The sequence below is a fragment of the Rhipicephalus sanguineus genome, chromosome 8 (genome assembly GCF_013339695.2).
Source record: "Rhipicephalus sanguineus isolate Rsan-2018 chromosome 8, BIME_Rsan_1.4, whole genome shotgun sequence".
NCBI classification, from domain to species: domain Eukaryota; kingdom Metazoa; phylum Arthropoda; class Arachnida; order Ixodida; family Ixodidae; genus Rhipicephalus; species Rhipicephalus sanguineus.
Genome location: NC_051183.1, coordinates 71,788,539 through 71,806,134, shown reverse-complemented (window position 1 = coordinate 71,806,134; position 17,596 = coordinate 71,788,539). Strand labels below are relative to the sequence as shown.

The 17,596-nt window shown below is 45.2% G+C and overlaps 1 long non-coding RNA gene across 1 annotated transcript; it reads right to left on the bottom strand.

The window, feature by feature from the left end:
• LOC119402082 (uncharacterized) lies at nt 1-17,340 on the bottom strand. Its single transcript, XR_005185629.2, has 4 exons — nt 17,078-17,340; nt 9,321-9,497; nt 8,448-8,642; nt 1-690 (listed from the first exon to the last, which is right to left on the bottom strand). It is a non-coding gene; the product is annotated as an uncharacterized LOC119402082 (long non-coding RNA).
• Nucleotides 17,341-17,596: the final 256 nt, after the last annotated feature.

The window sequence follows — 17,596 nt, the reverse complement described above, 5'->3', positions numbered from 1 at the left end:
CGAAAAATGGTGTCAGTGCCTGTTTAATGCAGCCTGAAGTGTGGAAAGGAGGTACACAAAAATGTACTTGCAGCAAACTTATGCTGTCATACCTGCAAGAGCGTAGCTTTATACATTGTATTATAAATTTTCAGTCTAACTGACGGCGGGATTACGTTTTTTTGCAGGAAAAGACGTTTGACCATTACGTGATCTTCGAAACCACAATAGAAACATTTTGATTTGCCCATAATGCGATCAGTTTTGAGGCGTAATTCATACTTTAAGACATTGCGCGAGAATCGGAATATAGATATATTTCGCCTAAATATTCATCATTGGCAGCTTCAAAGCAGTTAGAGTGGTACTCCTACCTTTTATAACAGGAAGTACTCACACATCATCATTTTGAAATAACTATCCTAATTCGTACTTAGTTTGATCAAAACTGAAAAGCTTTGTATGACACGCAGCCTAGTGAAACTGCTCCGTGTTATTTTTTATTTTTAAATGAGCAAGCATTATGAAGCGCTCGCAATTATGACTAATCAGATGCGTGATTGTGACCGACATTCATGGTCGTGCGTTCATCGCCCAGCGTTCTGTTCCGTCTAGGATGACCCAATGGCGACAAATGTGTTGCTACCAAGGGTAAAATTAAGAAAGTTATCTTGCTTTATTCCCATGATCCATAGCGTCTTCTTGTTATTTCTGAAAAAAAAAGCAAATAGTAGCAGTAAATACAGTAGTTCAAGTAATAAAAAATTAGAACTTGCCACAACGTTAGCTTAACACACGGGTCTGAAAGGAGTAAAACAAACGCAATTGAGTAAGTGAATGCGAGCTTCAGGTGGCAGTGTTTAACAGTATTACAATGGAGTAAAATTTAAGTGACCACTCTTTCTTTCTAATAGGATCCGTCAACGATGCGAAAAGCATCAAATATAATTCGAAGGTTTGGAAAAATATTTCGCCTAATGAGATGCATATAATGCAAAGCTCCCAAACTCGCCTTAACCATTGGGCCGCGCTCACAAAATTTAGTCTCCCGAAAAGGACGCGGCAGAGAAGATCGGATCGGTGGGGGGGGGGGGGGGGGGAGGTGGGTGGAGGTAGGGGGGCTTGAGCGATATATTAGCTAACGTTGCCATTTGAAAGAACACCTTTCCTACATGTCATATAATGGTCATTTCTGAAGGGCATTTGGAGGGAGAGTTCGAGAAACAACAATATCGATCTACAGAATGACTGCAATATGGACGCAGATTCTCAAATATAGTTTCTTTCCGCGATTGTGTATCCACACATCGTGACGGCATGGGCCCAGGTGCCTCACGAAAAGAATGCTTGAGACCAGACATGTACGTGTAGCTCATGAACCTCCTTATAAGAAAATTAAATGAAAAAATAGGACAAAGACAGTCATGAGCGGGCCGGGCCGCCAACGAAGGGTTTGCGGGCCACGTGTTTAAGGTCCCCGATATAATGATACGGGGAATTTTACAAACTACTGCATCCTTACCATCAGGTACGCACTGAAGATCCTGGTTTCAATTTACGTCAGAGGAAACGAAAGTCTGTGTCTTAGATTCAGCGTGCCAAAGTACTGCTACCCCAAGTGGTAAAAGCTTATGCAGAAGAAGTTGAAGTCTAGCGATGCTGTAGAATGTTTGGTGACAAACATGCGCTTGTGTTTGTCTTCCCTATGTTTTTCATCTTAATGTATGTGCTCAAAAGATCCAGGGGTATGGAATGCGGCTGCGTCAGCAAAATGGTACCCACGGAACAGGCCCGTAGTCAGGAATTTTTTTCGGGGGGGGGGAGTGGGTGGTGGGGCACTTGCTAAAGTCCTTGACTATTAAAAAACACCTATTTTTATTATTTATTTTCGGTAAAACACCCCCTCCACCATGAAAACCTCAGGGAGATGGGGGGAGGAAAGGGGCCCTAGCCCCCCCCCCTCATGGTTGTGGGCCTGCTCCTGAAGGTTTCTAGTCATTCCCAAAGCATAAGATACAGCATGCGTCAGCATAACCCTGTCAGGAAACTTCGCAGGGCCTCTAGCAGACAACGAAACAGCATGAGAAAGAAGCCAGAGACGGCAGTAGAGGGGCATGTGTATCCCAGTTCTAATATAATACCATGGAAATGAAGAAAAGTTGGATGAGAGCTTGAGAATCAACTGAAGGGTAAATGGGCGGGGTTGTTTGCTCATGAATGAATCATCCATCCACCGGACAGTAGACTTGGTTTTGTCTGCGTCGCGGAATTCAATGTGCTCTCACGTTAAATTGCGACAGGTGGAAGTGAAATATTTCGTGGCATACCTTTAGTACCTGGCCTTAAAAGTTAAGCTAGACGGTTACTGATCGTAAGAAAACAAGGCTACAGTGCTAAGAGAACATCTGGTGCAAGGATGTGATAGGTAGTCTGGAAGAAGTGACGTGTACTGTTGAATTCTTATAAATGTTCGCTGTTGGGCATTGAAGCATTCGTGCTGTAAAGCCAGCTAAAGTCCAGTGCCCGTGGGACGCCCACTTTTCACAACTTTGTTACCTCTGGTTCTGTACTCCCGTCTACAATAGCGGTACCTTCCTGACGTGACGAAGTGCTTCAGTGATAATTCTTTGTTTGTGGTGGTTTTATGTGTTTTATGGTATAATGCAGAACACAGTTTAAACACGCGAAAAAAAGAAGAAACGGACGAAATGAGCGCTGTCGTGTGCCGCGTGGGTTCTTTTGTCCGTGTATTGGTGCAGTCAAGGAGCGAATAGTGTTGTGCAAGGCTTAAAAACAAGAACAACGCACAACCTCCAACGTACGTACTTTCATGCGCAACTTCACAATGATATGAAGTACAATAGATACCTTTCACTTCATGAGATACAGAGCTTCATAGTGCCTTATGAAATGACCGCTCGGAACGAAGTACCCAGTTGTGTGATTCATTGTTTATGCAGGCGAACATCAACTAATTCGGCCGTTGTAAAGACATGTAATATCAAACGCCAATCCAAAAGAGTTTAGGGATTTATGCCATAACCCACGCAATGCAGTGCTTTTGGATAACCTATCAACTTAGAGTTGCGAGATATGACGGTGTTCTGCCCTGGCCTCGCAAGAGGGGGATTTTGGTGGTTCCAACGCCCTCTCGAAACAACAAATTTTTAGAGTTTTTATAAGCATATATAAAAGCAGACATGCAAGTAGATGCACTAAAAGACCTGCAGCGGGGTTTGGGCCCTTCCCCCGTTATTAAGTCCCGGCTACGCCCCTGGCGTTGTCTTGAGTTGTTCTTTTAAAATAAATTGATGCACTGCTTGAAAATTCTACATAAATAACGTGGCTTCAGTAATTTAATTTTTGGAATTTTGGCGGGTGTGCATACCTGAATTACGTTCAATGAAAGATGTTTTCAACATTTATTGGTGAAAACAAGTGCATATGCTCACGTGTACTAAAGTTGAAGAAAAAGACGACAAATATTGCGGCAATAGGCTCCGTCATGTTTAACTTGACAGAAAAGGAGGAAGTAAAAATGTACATCGCTTTCGCCTACCTGTTCTTTATCACTATTTACGTGGTGAAATGCTCTGGAATAATAATTTGCCTGAACTTTCTGAACTGATTCATTCTGCGTCACCCAATAAACTACTTCAGCTATGATTTCATTGTCTCAGGTGGCATAAAATGTGTTACAAATGTAGGTATTCCATGCATAGTAGAGATTCAACACTGCTGTATCGAGATGAACAAAGACGGTTTATCATCATCACCACAACTAGGCTCTAGATCGTCGTTCCCGTTTGCATGCCACTGGGTGCTGTGATCTCACCTGCTACAGTATGCCGTAAAGTAAATAGTAAAACAGGCAATTACGACATTTTTGTCATTAACAACTAATCAGCGTGATCAAAACACCTTTGAACGTCCACCACACGTGACAGTTCATTACTGAGAATGTGTGCATGGCTAGGGGAATTTATCCGTTTGCCAGTACATGCGCAGGTATGTGCTACTGAAATTGGGCGAACGACACTACTCACCACTGGTCCAGTAAAAATCGAGAAGCGAACACACGGGCGGCAAACACCAGCTAAGGTGGTGTACGAAACGCCAAGCACATACCGTAAGCCATACACGATGACGCGTGCTGCTCAAATGGTTATTAGAGATTGGGCTCGAACCGCCAGACGCTTGAAGAAAATCAGACAAGACGGTGCACATGAGGCAAAAAGACGCCTGCCGCACAAAGGCAAAATGTAAAGAGAGAGAGAGAGAAAGAGAGAACCAAGGAAAGACGTAAAAGGAGCAACGTAAAAGGAGCATACGTTAAATTCAAAGGGCCTTTCTGTCCTCACTTCATTCCCCTATACAGAGTAGCATGTAGGTGCCTTTAGATACGCCGGCAGAATTCTCTGTTTTTCATTAAAGAGCTTTCTTTCTCTCAAAGGGCCTTTCTGGACGGACATTTAGGATTTACATATAGGTTGTGCGATCGGTTACTGCCCGAAATTCTGTGACCACGGCGTCGCCTACTGCACAGCTTTACTGGACATCCACATTCATAGAGTGGAATGACTCCGAAAAGTTTTTTTTCGATAAAACTTTATCCTTTCCACGAAAACTCCTATCAAATTCAAAGTGTTCGGAAAAAAAGAACACGGCTGATCCCTCTGTCGTAGGAATCGGTATTACACGAAATTGAAACGTGTCTTCACAGACGTAGTTGAGCGTTTGTTTTGTTGTCTTTCGCCCCAAGGGCGAAAGAATGAATGCTATAGCAAAAAGTTGTAATGTCACGGCAAGAACGGTAAGCAGCTCATCGCTTGCAACGCGCTGCTCAAGCAGAGAGGACGCACGGAACGAGCATACATGAAATGAGCGCGAACTGGCTGTCACAGTTGTAACTTATCTCTGTGTAAGCAGCGCGCTCCTTTTGCAAAAGCGGCCGCTGCAGTGAGCCAAGCGACCTTTGTGCTCTCAAAGCAAACTTGCGGTGAGAGCACAAGACGTACAAACGACCGCCATCACGAGATCAGCGCGTGCACGAGCGACCACGCCCTGTAGAGGCGCACGCTCATCGCAACGCATGGGGCGACGACCTTTAAAGTGCGCTCTTCGAGCACTTCGCGCAATCTCGCTAGTGATAACGAAAACACGATGATGTACCACTGATCTCTGAGCACCGCCACCGGCGAAAGGTGTATATAAATAGTTCGCCGTTAGCATGGCGAAGAACGTGCCGTCTGTGGCCAAATCGTTTCGCGTCGCGTGCTGCGGAGCTAGGGGTCGTAAGTCTGACACCCGGTGACGGAACTTTTTTTTCTTTCCCATCTGTTAGCCATTATATTTTACAACGTCATATCCGTGACAGAAATACGTCAGTGTAGCCGTGGTGAACCCCGGCATAAAACAATTTCGTGTTAAATAAAGAAACGCAGCTTGTAAATGAGCAGTACACCTATTCTCATTTGTCCTGCGCCAAGGGTCCTAGTTAACAGCCTAAATACTCTGCAGTTGTTATTAGGGAAAAGTTTTGCGTTTTTGAAAAGGTCGGGGTGGAGTTTAGTGGGCGCTAGACAACATCACTAAACCCGATAGAGAGGAACTAGGGTGAATGAATGAAGTATTACCTGCTAAGTCATACAAATACTGTACATAATTTTGGCAAACGGCTAGCGATAAAAATATTACCTTTCAGGTAATATCGCCATTTATAATGTACGTTTACATATTTTAGCGTAGCAGATATTAGGGCCGCAGGAACTTGTTACCCGCAGTACTATATTCTGACTTCAGTAAATAAATTACCTTAGAAGCAATAAGCATGTCACAAGCTCGTTGCAGCACTGTGGAAGCAATGAGGCTGCTTAGCCAATGGGAACGGCGAAAAACCCTCACGACGTCTAAAAAGATTGCTATTTGCTTCGTCCGTGCTAGAACTTTTTCATGGTTTTCTAAGAATAGAGTTTGCCCAGTTGAAGTTCAACTTTTGTGCGGCTTTCGGCAACCATCTACCGGTCATGCCAGGAGGATATGTGCCATATTGACCGCGGAATCATGGCGTCAAGTGAGATTTTACCAGGAATGCCTCAAGGTCTGTTGCTCGACTTCGCGTGACGATCGCCGCCAGAAGCAGATGTACGCCGACTGGATGAGGATAGCTAACCAGCATGCGGAATTCATATGGAGGGTAAAACTTCGAGAACTTCAACCTCACGACGTATTCATCCGCGCAGCGCCGTCTGCTCGGCGTATCCGTAGCGTCTGCGCTCCGTAGCGTCTGCGCATTGGGCGAGTAGAGCGAGCACACGGCAGCAACCAACGCTCTTACCTTTAGGGCAGAAACGGTAACGCCGGAAGAAAAGCAACATGGCGGCACCCGTCGAAGCTCGCGCCTCGAATTTATGAAGAGCCGTTGTGAATTGTGTGGCCCGTAAGTTCTAAACCAACCCTTGGGTTTGCGTTATATTTGCGTCCTGACGCTTCGACAGCGATATATTCGCGTCTGTTTTGCACTATTTCCAAGATTAATTCTCAAATTCTCGGGAACAAGGCTTAGCAGGCGTGTCTTATCAGGCACCTGATCTCAATAATAACAACAAAACGTACCTGATACTTAGTGCACAGAGGGTGTTATGTGTAGTATTTAGAATATAAATGTGAAGAAAGTAAAGTGGACGAAAAGATAACCTGCCGCCGGCAGGGACCGAACCTGCGACCTTCGAATAACGCGTCCGATGCTCTACCACTGAGCTACGGCGGCGGTCATCCTCCCGTCCACTTTATGGGGTATATATGTGCATTTAAACCTTGGAGTGTTAGTCAGCGCCAATCGCAGCCATGGCGGCGAGTGTGGAACACTCTTTTTCTGCCTTTATGGCGTCACGTAGCACGTGATCTTTTTACGAGCTGGCAGCTGACCAATAATCCCTCGCATACTACCTGAAGGCATCAAGTCTGCCAGAACGAGACCCTTGCTATGAATGAAGGAAAGAAGATTCTTAAGGGCTCGTTTTCTTTGTTAGACACAATAATAATGAGAACTAACAGACAATAACGCCAAGGAAAGTATAGGGGGTGTTATGTGTAGTATTTAGAATATAAATGTGAAGAAAGTAAAGTGGACGAAAAGATAACCTGCCGCCGGCAGGGACCGAACCTGCGACCTTCGAATAACGCGTCCGATGCTCTACCACTGAGCTACGGCGGCGGTCATCCTCCCGTCCACTTTATGGGGTATATATGTGCATTTAAACCTTGGAGTGTTAGTCAGCGCCAATCGCAGCCATGGCGGCGAGTGTGGAACACTCTTTTTCTGCCTTTATGGCGTCACGTAGCACGTGATCTTTTTACGAGCTGGCAGCTGACCAATAATCCCTCGCATACTACCTGAAGGCATCAAGTCTGCCAGAACGAGGCCCTTGCTATGAATGAAGGAAAGAAGATTCTTAAGGGCTCGTTTTCTTTGTTAGACACAATAATAATGAGAACTAACAGACAATAACGCCAAGGAAAGTATAGGGGGTGTTATGTGTAGTATTTAGAATATAAATGTGAAGAAAGTAAAGTGGACGAAAAGATAGCTGCGATTGGCGCTGACTAACACTCCAAGGTTTAAATGCACATATATACCCCATAAAGTGGACGGGAGGATGACCGCCGCCGTAGCTCAGTGGTAGAGCATCGGACGCGTTATTCGAAGGTCGCAGGTTCGGTCTCTGCCGGCGGCAGGTTATCTTTTCGTCCACTTTACTTTCTTCACATTTATATTGTAAATACTACACATAACACCCCCTATACTTTCCTTGGCGTTATTGTCTGTTAGTTCTCATTATTATTGTGTCTAACAAAGAAAACGAGCCCTTAAGAGTCTTCTTTCCTTCATTCTTAGTGCACAGAGTGAGATAACACAAAACGATAGCCGATTCAATCGTTTATTCATTGCTGCCAGGATAGTGGGCAAGTAGCACGCGCGAGTTCGGCTCGAAGTGGGCGATCGCGTCTGCATGGGCACTGTCATGTTGTTTCACCATCACAATTATCGGCAGTTACCGCTACAATAATTAAATGCTTATGACACGCATGCGAATCGTGACGAGAGTATCACGTATTGCTGTAACCTGGTTTGTTCCAAACAAACGCAGTTTTCTCAAAGTTCTCCAATTATAATTCAATTACAAAACCGACTATGTTTTGCTGAGAAAGCAGGTGGTTTGCTTACACCTCGTAGCTTCCACGCGCCTGCAACCTACTTGTGGGATAGAGACGTTTACATACTTTAGGTTAGCTGGCATTACGACGGCACGAACTTATTACCTGCAATATATCCTTACTTGTATAAGTAAATTATATTTAAAGAAGTAAACATAGTAATCAAGTTTGCAGGCTGCATTGTCGCGACACGATCACTTCACGTCAACAGACGAATATTAATATAGCAAATACTGAAGTGTTCACCTCACCTATGCATTTTCTCGTACTCATGTCATACGCATAAAGCTTTTTTCTCCACCTTCCACATCCAGTGTATACCATTACCGGGTGTTGTCTTCCCCAGTAATCATAATAGGTTGTAAACCAATATGTGTAGCATCCGCGTCCATTAGTGAGCCAATAATGGCAATTCTTTGGTTTCGGTGTAGGCGTGACACCTGGAACTGAAGTACCAACAATGTATGAATATTACATGCAACAATGAAGATTGCAGATACGGCCCCCGTGGCGGGACCGAAACGTATTTGTCTTTGTGTTTGCGCTTTTAACGATTGGTGAGCGTTTGATATTTCTGCAATAGCTTTATCCTTCTGAATATTTCTGACATACAGTAATCTCCAAATTATTTGGGTCACATCTGAAGCCAATACAAAGCCACCGCCATCGGCAGAAGTTGACAAAGTCTTAAGGACATCCAGGTATGGTAGTTGTACTTCAATCCTAATAGTTGCGTGTATAAGATAGTATGAACAGGAAACAGTTAAAGAAAGTAAAAACAGGTTTGTCAATGACACCAAGTTTGCGCTGACAAAATACGCCATACGTATTCGTACCTTTATGTGAAAAAAAAACTGTTGCTTCCACAATTAAATGTGAGCCAATATTAAGAACTTAAACCGAAAACACAGCTTGCAGCTCATCCAAAGTCGCAATATAGGTTTAATCTCGCTAGATCCTTGGCAGAACGAATTTCATGATGACGCAAACAGTCCTATCTACTGACTCACTAGCTGCACTATTTCAGTTGCTGCGACAGCATGTTTCTTATCTACTGCAATGAGCTTATGTTGATTTTGGCTTCGACGAAGCGAGATTGAGCAATACCAATTTGTTCTACTTACCTGGTGGGCATGTGCTTTCGCACAGGTCTTTTGTCTCAAAGTTATTTGCGTTTTCACGGCAAATGTAATTTTGTTTACACTCGTTCGATCCCGAGTCGTAGCTCCACCGAAAGAGAACTATGGTGCAGTTTTCAACGTCAGGTACTACACTGCAGGCAGGGTTCCTTGAAGCAGCGGCTAAGTGTGTGAAAAGCAATATTTGACACAGGTTAAGAGCAGTGATCGCTAAACGCTGTTCTTCAGCTGATAATACGCCACGGTAAAGCCCTGAAAGATATGTTGATAAATGTTTAAAAGTGGCGTAGTTGGCAAAGCCATCACCAAATGCGAGAGCAAATCTAGGCATGCGGCGTTGCGATTTCTGGACGATGGTGTCCTGGCTTGCCCTGTTTACACGAGCTCTACTAGTAACGGTTAACACGGTTTTATTTTGTGCAGTGCTGGATAATGTTGGTTAAATACTGGCTATTTTCGGTGAATGTGAACTTCTTACGACTAATGTAGTTTAGAGCTTGTTAAAGTTGGGGGAATAATGGCTAATGTTCTCTAAATATGGCTGAATTACTGCTTGTTCTGCCCCGTGCTGGCCTAATACTGGCAAATGTTTGCTGATGTTGGATGAATTCGTCGCCTGCGGCCCATGCGCTGTTATAACGGAAAGACAACAATGTCTCAAGTCAGCCAAAATACAATAATGATCTCACATACATATACAGAAAAGAACCTGATATTTTTGCATTGTAAACTCAAAACACTATTGCAGTGAGCCTCAGGAAGTTACATTCTGTCATCTGCTCACAATGATGCATTCATGAGGTGTGCTCAAAGTAAATACAGTTTGTATGTTCAGCACTGTACGGTGATTGCAGCTTAGCACTGGCACAATTAGAAAGTATTTGGAAATGCACACGAAACCAAGTAAAACTCGTAGGTCTACGGAAATGAGAAATTTCACTACTAAGTGGATGTAGCTGGCGTCAGACATCCATGGACACGTTCCGTGACAACAGAGGCAGCTCATACATGCCTCACACTTTTGTTAAATTCAGCTGATCCCGTCATGGTTTGGAACAACGCGGAGTCGGTTCTTCTTCGGATGAAGATAAATGTTGATTGAATCGTGCTGACTTTACGCCATAGGAAGTCATGGTAGCCACGTGACCGGGACTCCACTTGACTTCGGTCGCCCTCTCGTATAGAAGATGAGAACACATGTGAACGCTCTTAGCTGAATCGCGGTGCTTTAAAAAAATGCCGGATCTTGCACTGAGTCACACAAGGCTTGAAACAACAAAACTGGATGATTATGATGTTCTAGGTTCTAGGCTTCTAGGTTGTTGCTAGGCTTTAGTTAGGCGATGCTAGGTTGTTTCTAGGTTGATTCTCAGCGCAGAGAGGTTCGAGTTAAACCACAGACAGTCACAGACGCGATACAGATGTCCAGTCTCCAGAGACCGAAACTCGAGCTGAAACCGAGTGTTCGCACCTCTAATAGATCTACGGTCACGTCGTCGTTGGCGTAGGGCTTCCATCACTTCGGTGTCTTGTCGCAGCCCCCGTTGCCTTTCCTGTTCCCTAGTATTCTCTCGCTGTACGTACTCGGGGTCTCCGACTCGCCGCCGTCGCTTCACCGCCATTCCTTGGGCTTACTGTTGCCCTCTTTTGGTGGACCAGTGGTGAGTAGTGAGATTTGCCGTATTTCTGTGGCACATACCCGTGATCATAGCCATTTCTTGGGCTAAGTGCTGCCTTCTTCATTTTTAGTGGACAAGTGGGCAGTAGTGGTACTTCCCCAATTCCTGTGACACATACCTGTTTATGATGATGATAGTTTTCTCCACTCATACGTTTTACCTCCATCTTTAACAGTGTGGCTGTTAAAACTAATCAAAGGGGTTAAGAGTATTTGATCTTGAGTATGTCGAATGCAAAGCGCCCCTCTTGTGCTGCACTGAGCAAGAAAAACGGTGTGGGCGAGTTGGTTGACTTTCATGGTGAAGATGAGCAGCGCGAAGCACCGAAGTGTGGATGTACCCCCACCCACAAAAATTTGCGGAACGCGAAATTTCCGAGAAATATATATTCGTACTTTGAGAACATAGCCTGCAAATAAATGTTCCAGCCTGCAGTAGTGCGCGCGACCTATACAGCTACCCGCTAGGTTAGAAACGCCGTGCACCAGCAGAGCAGAAATTCGCATTTTCCGTGGAGCCCACGTTCTGAAAGCTTTTGTGGGCGGGTGTGCATGTCAGGGAGGACTAGGAAGCGAAACAATGACGAATATGAACACTGTGTTCAAAAGCTATAGAACACTAGAGCCCTATAGTGTTCTAGAGCTCTCTGGAGTGTTGACATGGGTTGCAACAACGCGGTGTCTGTTTCTGTTCGGATCCAGAGAAATTTTAATTGCATCGGACTCGCAGAGTATCCCCCGAGTAATTGTAAGAATGAATAGATACGGGGGCCTTCTTTTGATAACAGACGAGGTGCGCAGACACTGACGAAACATCATAGGCAGCCATGTGCAGCCATGACAGCCACGTGACTGGAACTCCGCGAATGACAAGTTCCTTTTGGTTGGAAGCAATCTCTACTAATGAGGGCCCGCGCTTTCAACGGCAGGGCGTCTTAACCGCAACCGTTTTACTTGTGGCTAGGACCCCAACCTATTGATAAACTACAACCACGTGTATGAGCCGCTTATAAGACAACATAAAGGGGCAGTTGCAGTGACGTAGCGGCTCGTCACAGTTTCTCGCATAAGCTGAAAGCGAGCTTACGTAATGCTGGGGCGGCCTGTATAAAACAAAGGCATGGCAGGTGCAGCCGGCCCGACGGAGCGTCTCGACAGAGTTTAAGTATGCCATGGATGAAGGAAATGGAAAATATGTAAGATGACGTCACTCGGCTACCTCATGCCAAGCCAGCCTCCGCTGAAGCTGCTGGGGGGCTCATTGCCTGGTGATACCCGATAACCAAGTGGGGCCGTATAATTGGTGTGACATTTAGGATAATATTGAGATTGACTGTGCGCCTGCCGATACTTCGCGACTGTGAAGCAACGGCTGGCTGCTTGAGATAGGTCAAGGCATCGTCGTACGCTCTTCTGTCTCATTGGTGCACGACCGATACTTTTATTCACTTTATATTTGAGGGATGATGCTTCGACTGGGAAGTGTTAGCGACAGTAAGACAAAGTTTCTGGGATGGCTTCATGATTAACAAAAACGGCTGTAGCAACTAGACATTACTTCCAAGACTTGATGGCCAGCGCGTCAAGCCACGTAAGCTGCTCGATCTCGGATGCCCTGAAATACGAGCGATTCTGCTTGTACTATTAGTGGTGCCACAGAGAAGGCGATGCGACCAGAAGCTACTGATGGACAGTCGCTCGAGAGCCAATCTCTACTTACTTCTAATGAACATATTTCAAGTTTGTCAGGTGACACTTCCTGTTAGATTTTTTCATCTCCCATTGTTAAGTAGAAAAAGCGCGTCTCGATTCAGCTTCTAAAAAAGAGTGCAGGCGTGCTCATGTAGCATTAGGGCTGCATGTGACAAACCAATAAGGCAAGCACAGTTGGGTGACGTAGGGTCTTTTAGTAGAACGAAAGTAGTCCGATGCCATAGGGTCATGTGCCTCGCAGAAGAGTTGATAGCGTCGCACGTGTAAGAAGAAAATAAAGATGTCGACAGGTTAGAGTACGCTTTTTGTACTGCTCATTAATTGGTATCAACTGAAGTAATTATTGTTCATGATTTCGTCTGTAATTTTCCTCGCCTTCAATGCGTTCAAGCCTTCATATAGTCTCGTCCAAAGTACGTTTCTGCACTTTAAAGCTTGCGTTTGAGTGGGTCGCTTTTTCTTTTGCATTGCGAGTGGTATAGTCATCGGTCTAGTTGTTGAAACAATACGAATTTACTATTTGCTAAAATGATAAACAGATTATTAGGATGACCATCCCATGTCTCGTGGTGCCTTTAAAAGTGTATTGACACATAATGTCACAGCTGAGATAGCCTGCGAGATCGATTTCCGGGAACAGGCGTATATGATCAACCAAATCACAACAGCGAATATGGCTTGAAAAAATAATTTACATAAATATTGAAGTTCGAGCACGTAATCCAGCACTATGCGCCACACCTCGTGACATTGACATCATCTAAGGTGACCCGAAGGTGAGCTCCAACTTCCGTGAAGTCAGCACTGCCACGAAACTCTGAGAGGGCAAAGCTAGTAATGATGACGTCAAAAGTAGCCATTACCCCTTTGTCACGCTTCCTCCAACATACTACTATTCGGCGGCTGATCGCAAGCCTCAAGAAAGTCTTCGCGACGACAATGCCGAGGACAAAACGGCGACGATGACGTGCACGACGATGACGTGCACGACGATGCAGGTTGCGCGGAAGTGCGTCACAGTGCTGCGTGGTCACGTGGTCCGTTCGTTTACCACTTCGCGCACGCTCGGTGGTGTCAGTTTCATGCGGTCATAGCGTTTCCTATGATATTTACTAGAGGGAACTCTGGCGCTGCGATTGTTCAGGCACCATGGAATGATGGGTGGTACATGCATTTGCCTAATCTTCGTGCTTTCGGCTTCGAACGCACTTGTGGCTTGCTTTATTGTTGTGTTTTGGCTTTTGTTTCGGATAAAATAATGGATCGTTGTGAACTTTGTGAGCCGATTTGAATTGTTGAGCCTAAAAATGCCCAGGTGGTGAAGTGGAACTGCCTTAACGTTTGCTGAACCACGTCTTGCGACGAAGCGGCTGCTAGCACACACGCAGCCAAATGTAGCCGAAGAAACCAAGCTTAAACAAATCCATGTACTATCCCAACATTCCCATGCTGGCTGAACGGCGTGCGTTGCAGCTCCCAGTAGACACTAGCGCCAGATTTCCCTCTAGTATATTATTATGAAACTAGGCAACCGGCGGCTTGTTCTCGGAGCTCTCCCAAACAGAAACTGAGAGTGGTCGGTAATAAAGAAAAGGTAATTAATTATCGGTCACGCCCTGCTCCAAGCGATGTGTCATGTTATGACTAACATGCCCCCAGCAGCACATTGCATCAAAGCGAGGCGAGACCAAAATTTTTGTGTGAGTGCCCCTTTGATATCTATCGGCTGACTTGTGCATTGTGAATGCACTCCACCTGACCGAGTCATACGGCCAGCCAAAGCCAAGTCGGTAGGGGTAGCGAAACAAATGCTGTTGCATTGTAAACACCCCGAGGAAGCGTTTAATTTAAAGGAATAGTTAAACTATCCCAAATTTCAGGACAGCCTTGTTTATCGAGATATCCGACGTACGAAAGCGAATCCTGTTGGGCGCATGTGCTCCCCAACTAATTTTGCTCACAATGCCTCATTGTGGTTTAGAGAATGAGCGGTCAGGCGAACGTCCTTCGTATTGAAAGATGACTCTATTGTTAAAAAAACCTGAAAAACTTGCCTTGCAACAAATCTACGCAACCGGGAATTTTCTTCTCCAGGAATAAGAACATTGAAACTAAAGAGAGAGAGAGAGAGAGAGCGCGCTTCGCGTGTTCCCCCAAATGTCATCTTAGGTTATCAGAACATAATTCTATCAACGTGTTTTTTTTTCCGCAGAATATAACGAGTTACGCAATCGCCGTGGTAGTTTCGCAGGTAAGGTGTTGCTTCACTAAGCCCGAGGAAGAGAGTTCGATTGCGAGGCCGGCCGCATTTCTATGTGGGCAAATCGGGGGGGGGGGGGGATGCAAAAACACCCGCGTATTCAGAGTTAGGTGAACGCAAAAGAACCGCAGGTGGTCACAATGAACCCGTAGTATTCCAGTGTCTGTGGTATTGCGTAGTAGCTGACATAATGTATGCTTGTTGACGACAGCAAAAAAAAAATGCAGGAAGTTTGCGCTAAGCTGCGCGAAACTGGGCACTGCAAAGCTGGCTGACCCTCAGTTCGTCGGCCTGCAGCGCGGGAATCACAACGCCGGCGGCGATTGGATCCAGCGTGCTTGGCCGTAGAAGCGGCAGCCAAGAGACGGCGACGGGCGGATCCGGAATACGCGCAAAGCTTCCACTCTGAATGTGTTGAAATCGCTGTCCCTGAGCCGCGGTGTAAGAAAAACTCTGGCGGTTGCTGTGGCGACGGCTCGGCGGCGGCTGCTCCGCGGTGCAGCGGCGGCTTGGCTATTTTTAGCACACACACGGCAAAGCAGGGGTTTCTTGTTAACGGACGTCTTACTGCCATCTTTAACACCTTCGCTGCTGAAACGCGCCCAGAAAATCTCGGTTTGCTTTCATGAAAGGTTCCGCATTGTTCCGCTCTTTCTGAAGAGCTCCGCTTCAATGACTGTTGATAGCAATGATGATGCCGATCGCACTGTACTTCAGTCGCACCACAAGTGAACAAAATGATAACAACATTGAGATTGAATAAAAGAAAAGCTGACGTGTATATATTACTTTTATATGCTTGTAAGGGGCTTGGGTAAAGGTTCCTAGAGGTTGAAAATATTCGTGTGTCATAAGAAATGCATGGAATCAGAGAAAAAAAAATAACAAGAGGAAAACATCGGGTGTGTTATCGACCAAATTATAGGAAATGCCAAACCCTCGTGGTATTCTTTATCGTGCGAGTGAAGAAGCCGAAAATGAACTTTTAATTGAGGCTGCTTACACTCTTTAGAAAAACTGTGTTGGAGACTTCTGAGGCTGAAGGATCGTGTCGTGACAGATAAGCGGTCGTATCGCTGACTGGGTGGTAGCTTGTATAATGCTCGGCGCAAATTCAACGTATGAATAACTTCAGAAGGACTGCCTGCTAGGCGAGTCGGTAATTCATCTTACAGAACGCCCCGCCATGGTGGTCTAGTGGTTATGGCGCTCGAGTGCTGACCCGATGCTCACGGGATCGAATCCCGGCCGCGCCGCGGCTGCATTTTCGGCGGAGGCGAAAATGTCTGAGGCACGTGTACTTAGATTTAGGTGCACGTTAAAGAACCCCAGGTGGTCAAAATTTCCGGAGCCCTCCACTACGGCGTCTCTCATAATCATATCGTGGTTTTGGGACGTTAAATCCCAGGTTATTAATTCATCTTATAAGTAACATTATTTTTTATTATTAAAATTAACATTATATTAAATTCACAATTGCCATCACGAGTAAACTAAGAGAGCGCCATATGAAAGCACTTTCTTTGTATTATTGGAAGTGAAGCACATTTATCAGTGATTGAAGTCATCCCCATGTTTTAAAATAGGAGTTTTTAAGCACGCCATTCAATGGTATTTTTAAGTTTGTAATTCGCATTATACCCTGAAAATCTCGACAAATATGTCAAGACGAAAGGTGAGTAGGCGAACAAGATATTGAAGTACCCGAGTAATAATTGAACGAAACGGCTGCTCACAGAGAGATAAGTCCTCAAAGTGGTCGACAGCTGCCTGACAATGATCGATCTGTGCTGCCCCCATCGGTTCGACAAGAGGACTTGTCTTCGCATTGATGAAGAGAAATCCTCTTACGCCATCTACATTTCGGCCACCGCTTTGCCTAATAAAGCAGCCCGTCGAAGCCGTGGTCATACAAAAGTGCAACACTTCCGATATTCATAGCGTTATCATCTAGCCTTTTCTTTTTTCCAAACAAAAGAATTGCCTAAAGGCCCCGCAAAATGGTGTGCCGCTACAAAGCACTACAAGATGTGCTATCAAGGCCACTTGCATAAGCTAGCAAATTTGTTCAAATGTACATATCCTGCTCACCGCTGGTGTGCTTCCAGAGGGCGACATATATGACTAGAAGAGTCGCAGTTACATATGTCGCGTCCATTTTCTTATTAGATCTCCATGAGGTAATATGCTGCAAGGATGTACACTTCGATATGGAGAAAGTCACACACGGCTGGCTTTAGTACTCTCGCCTGAGCAAGCCACCACGTCATTTTCCACTTGGAAGATGGGGGAATAATGGAAACAACATGGCTTTGTCTAACCCCTTCTATAACTGGATGCTTTTTTGCGGAAGAGTCTATTGTCGAGGCTCCTCGTTGGCGGCTGCTACCGCTTGTGCGATACGTCAAGCGAAAACGTCACCGATACTATAGAAGCTAAAAAGAGGCCCGCAAAGTGCACGCTATATATAAAGTATTGTGAATGTCGTATGCTCGGAGCGGGAGAAACGCGGCCACAGGTGCTTCTCGTACGCGTGAATTTGCTGTAAACATGGGCCACTTGTTTGCACACTCTTAACGGCAGCTTCATCTTGAAGGCCAAGCACTAGGG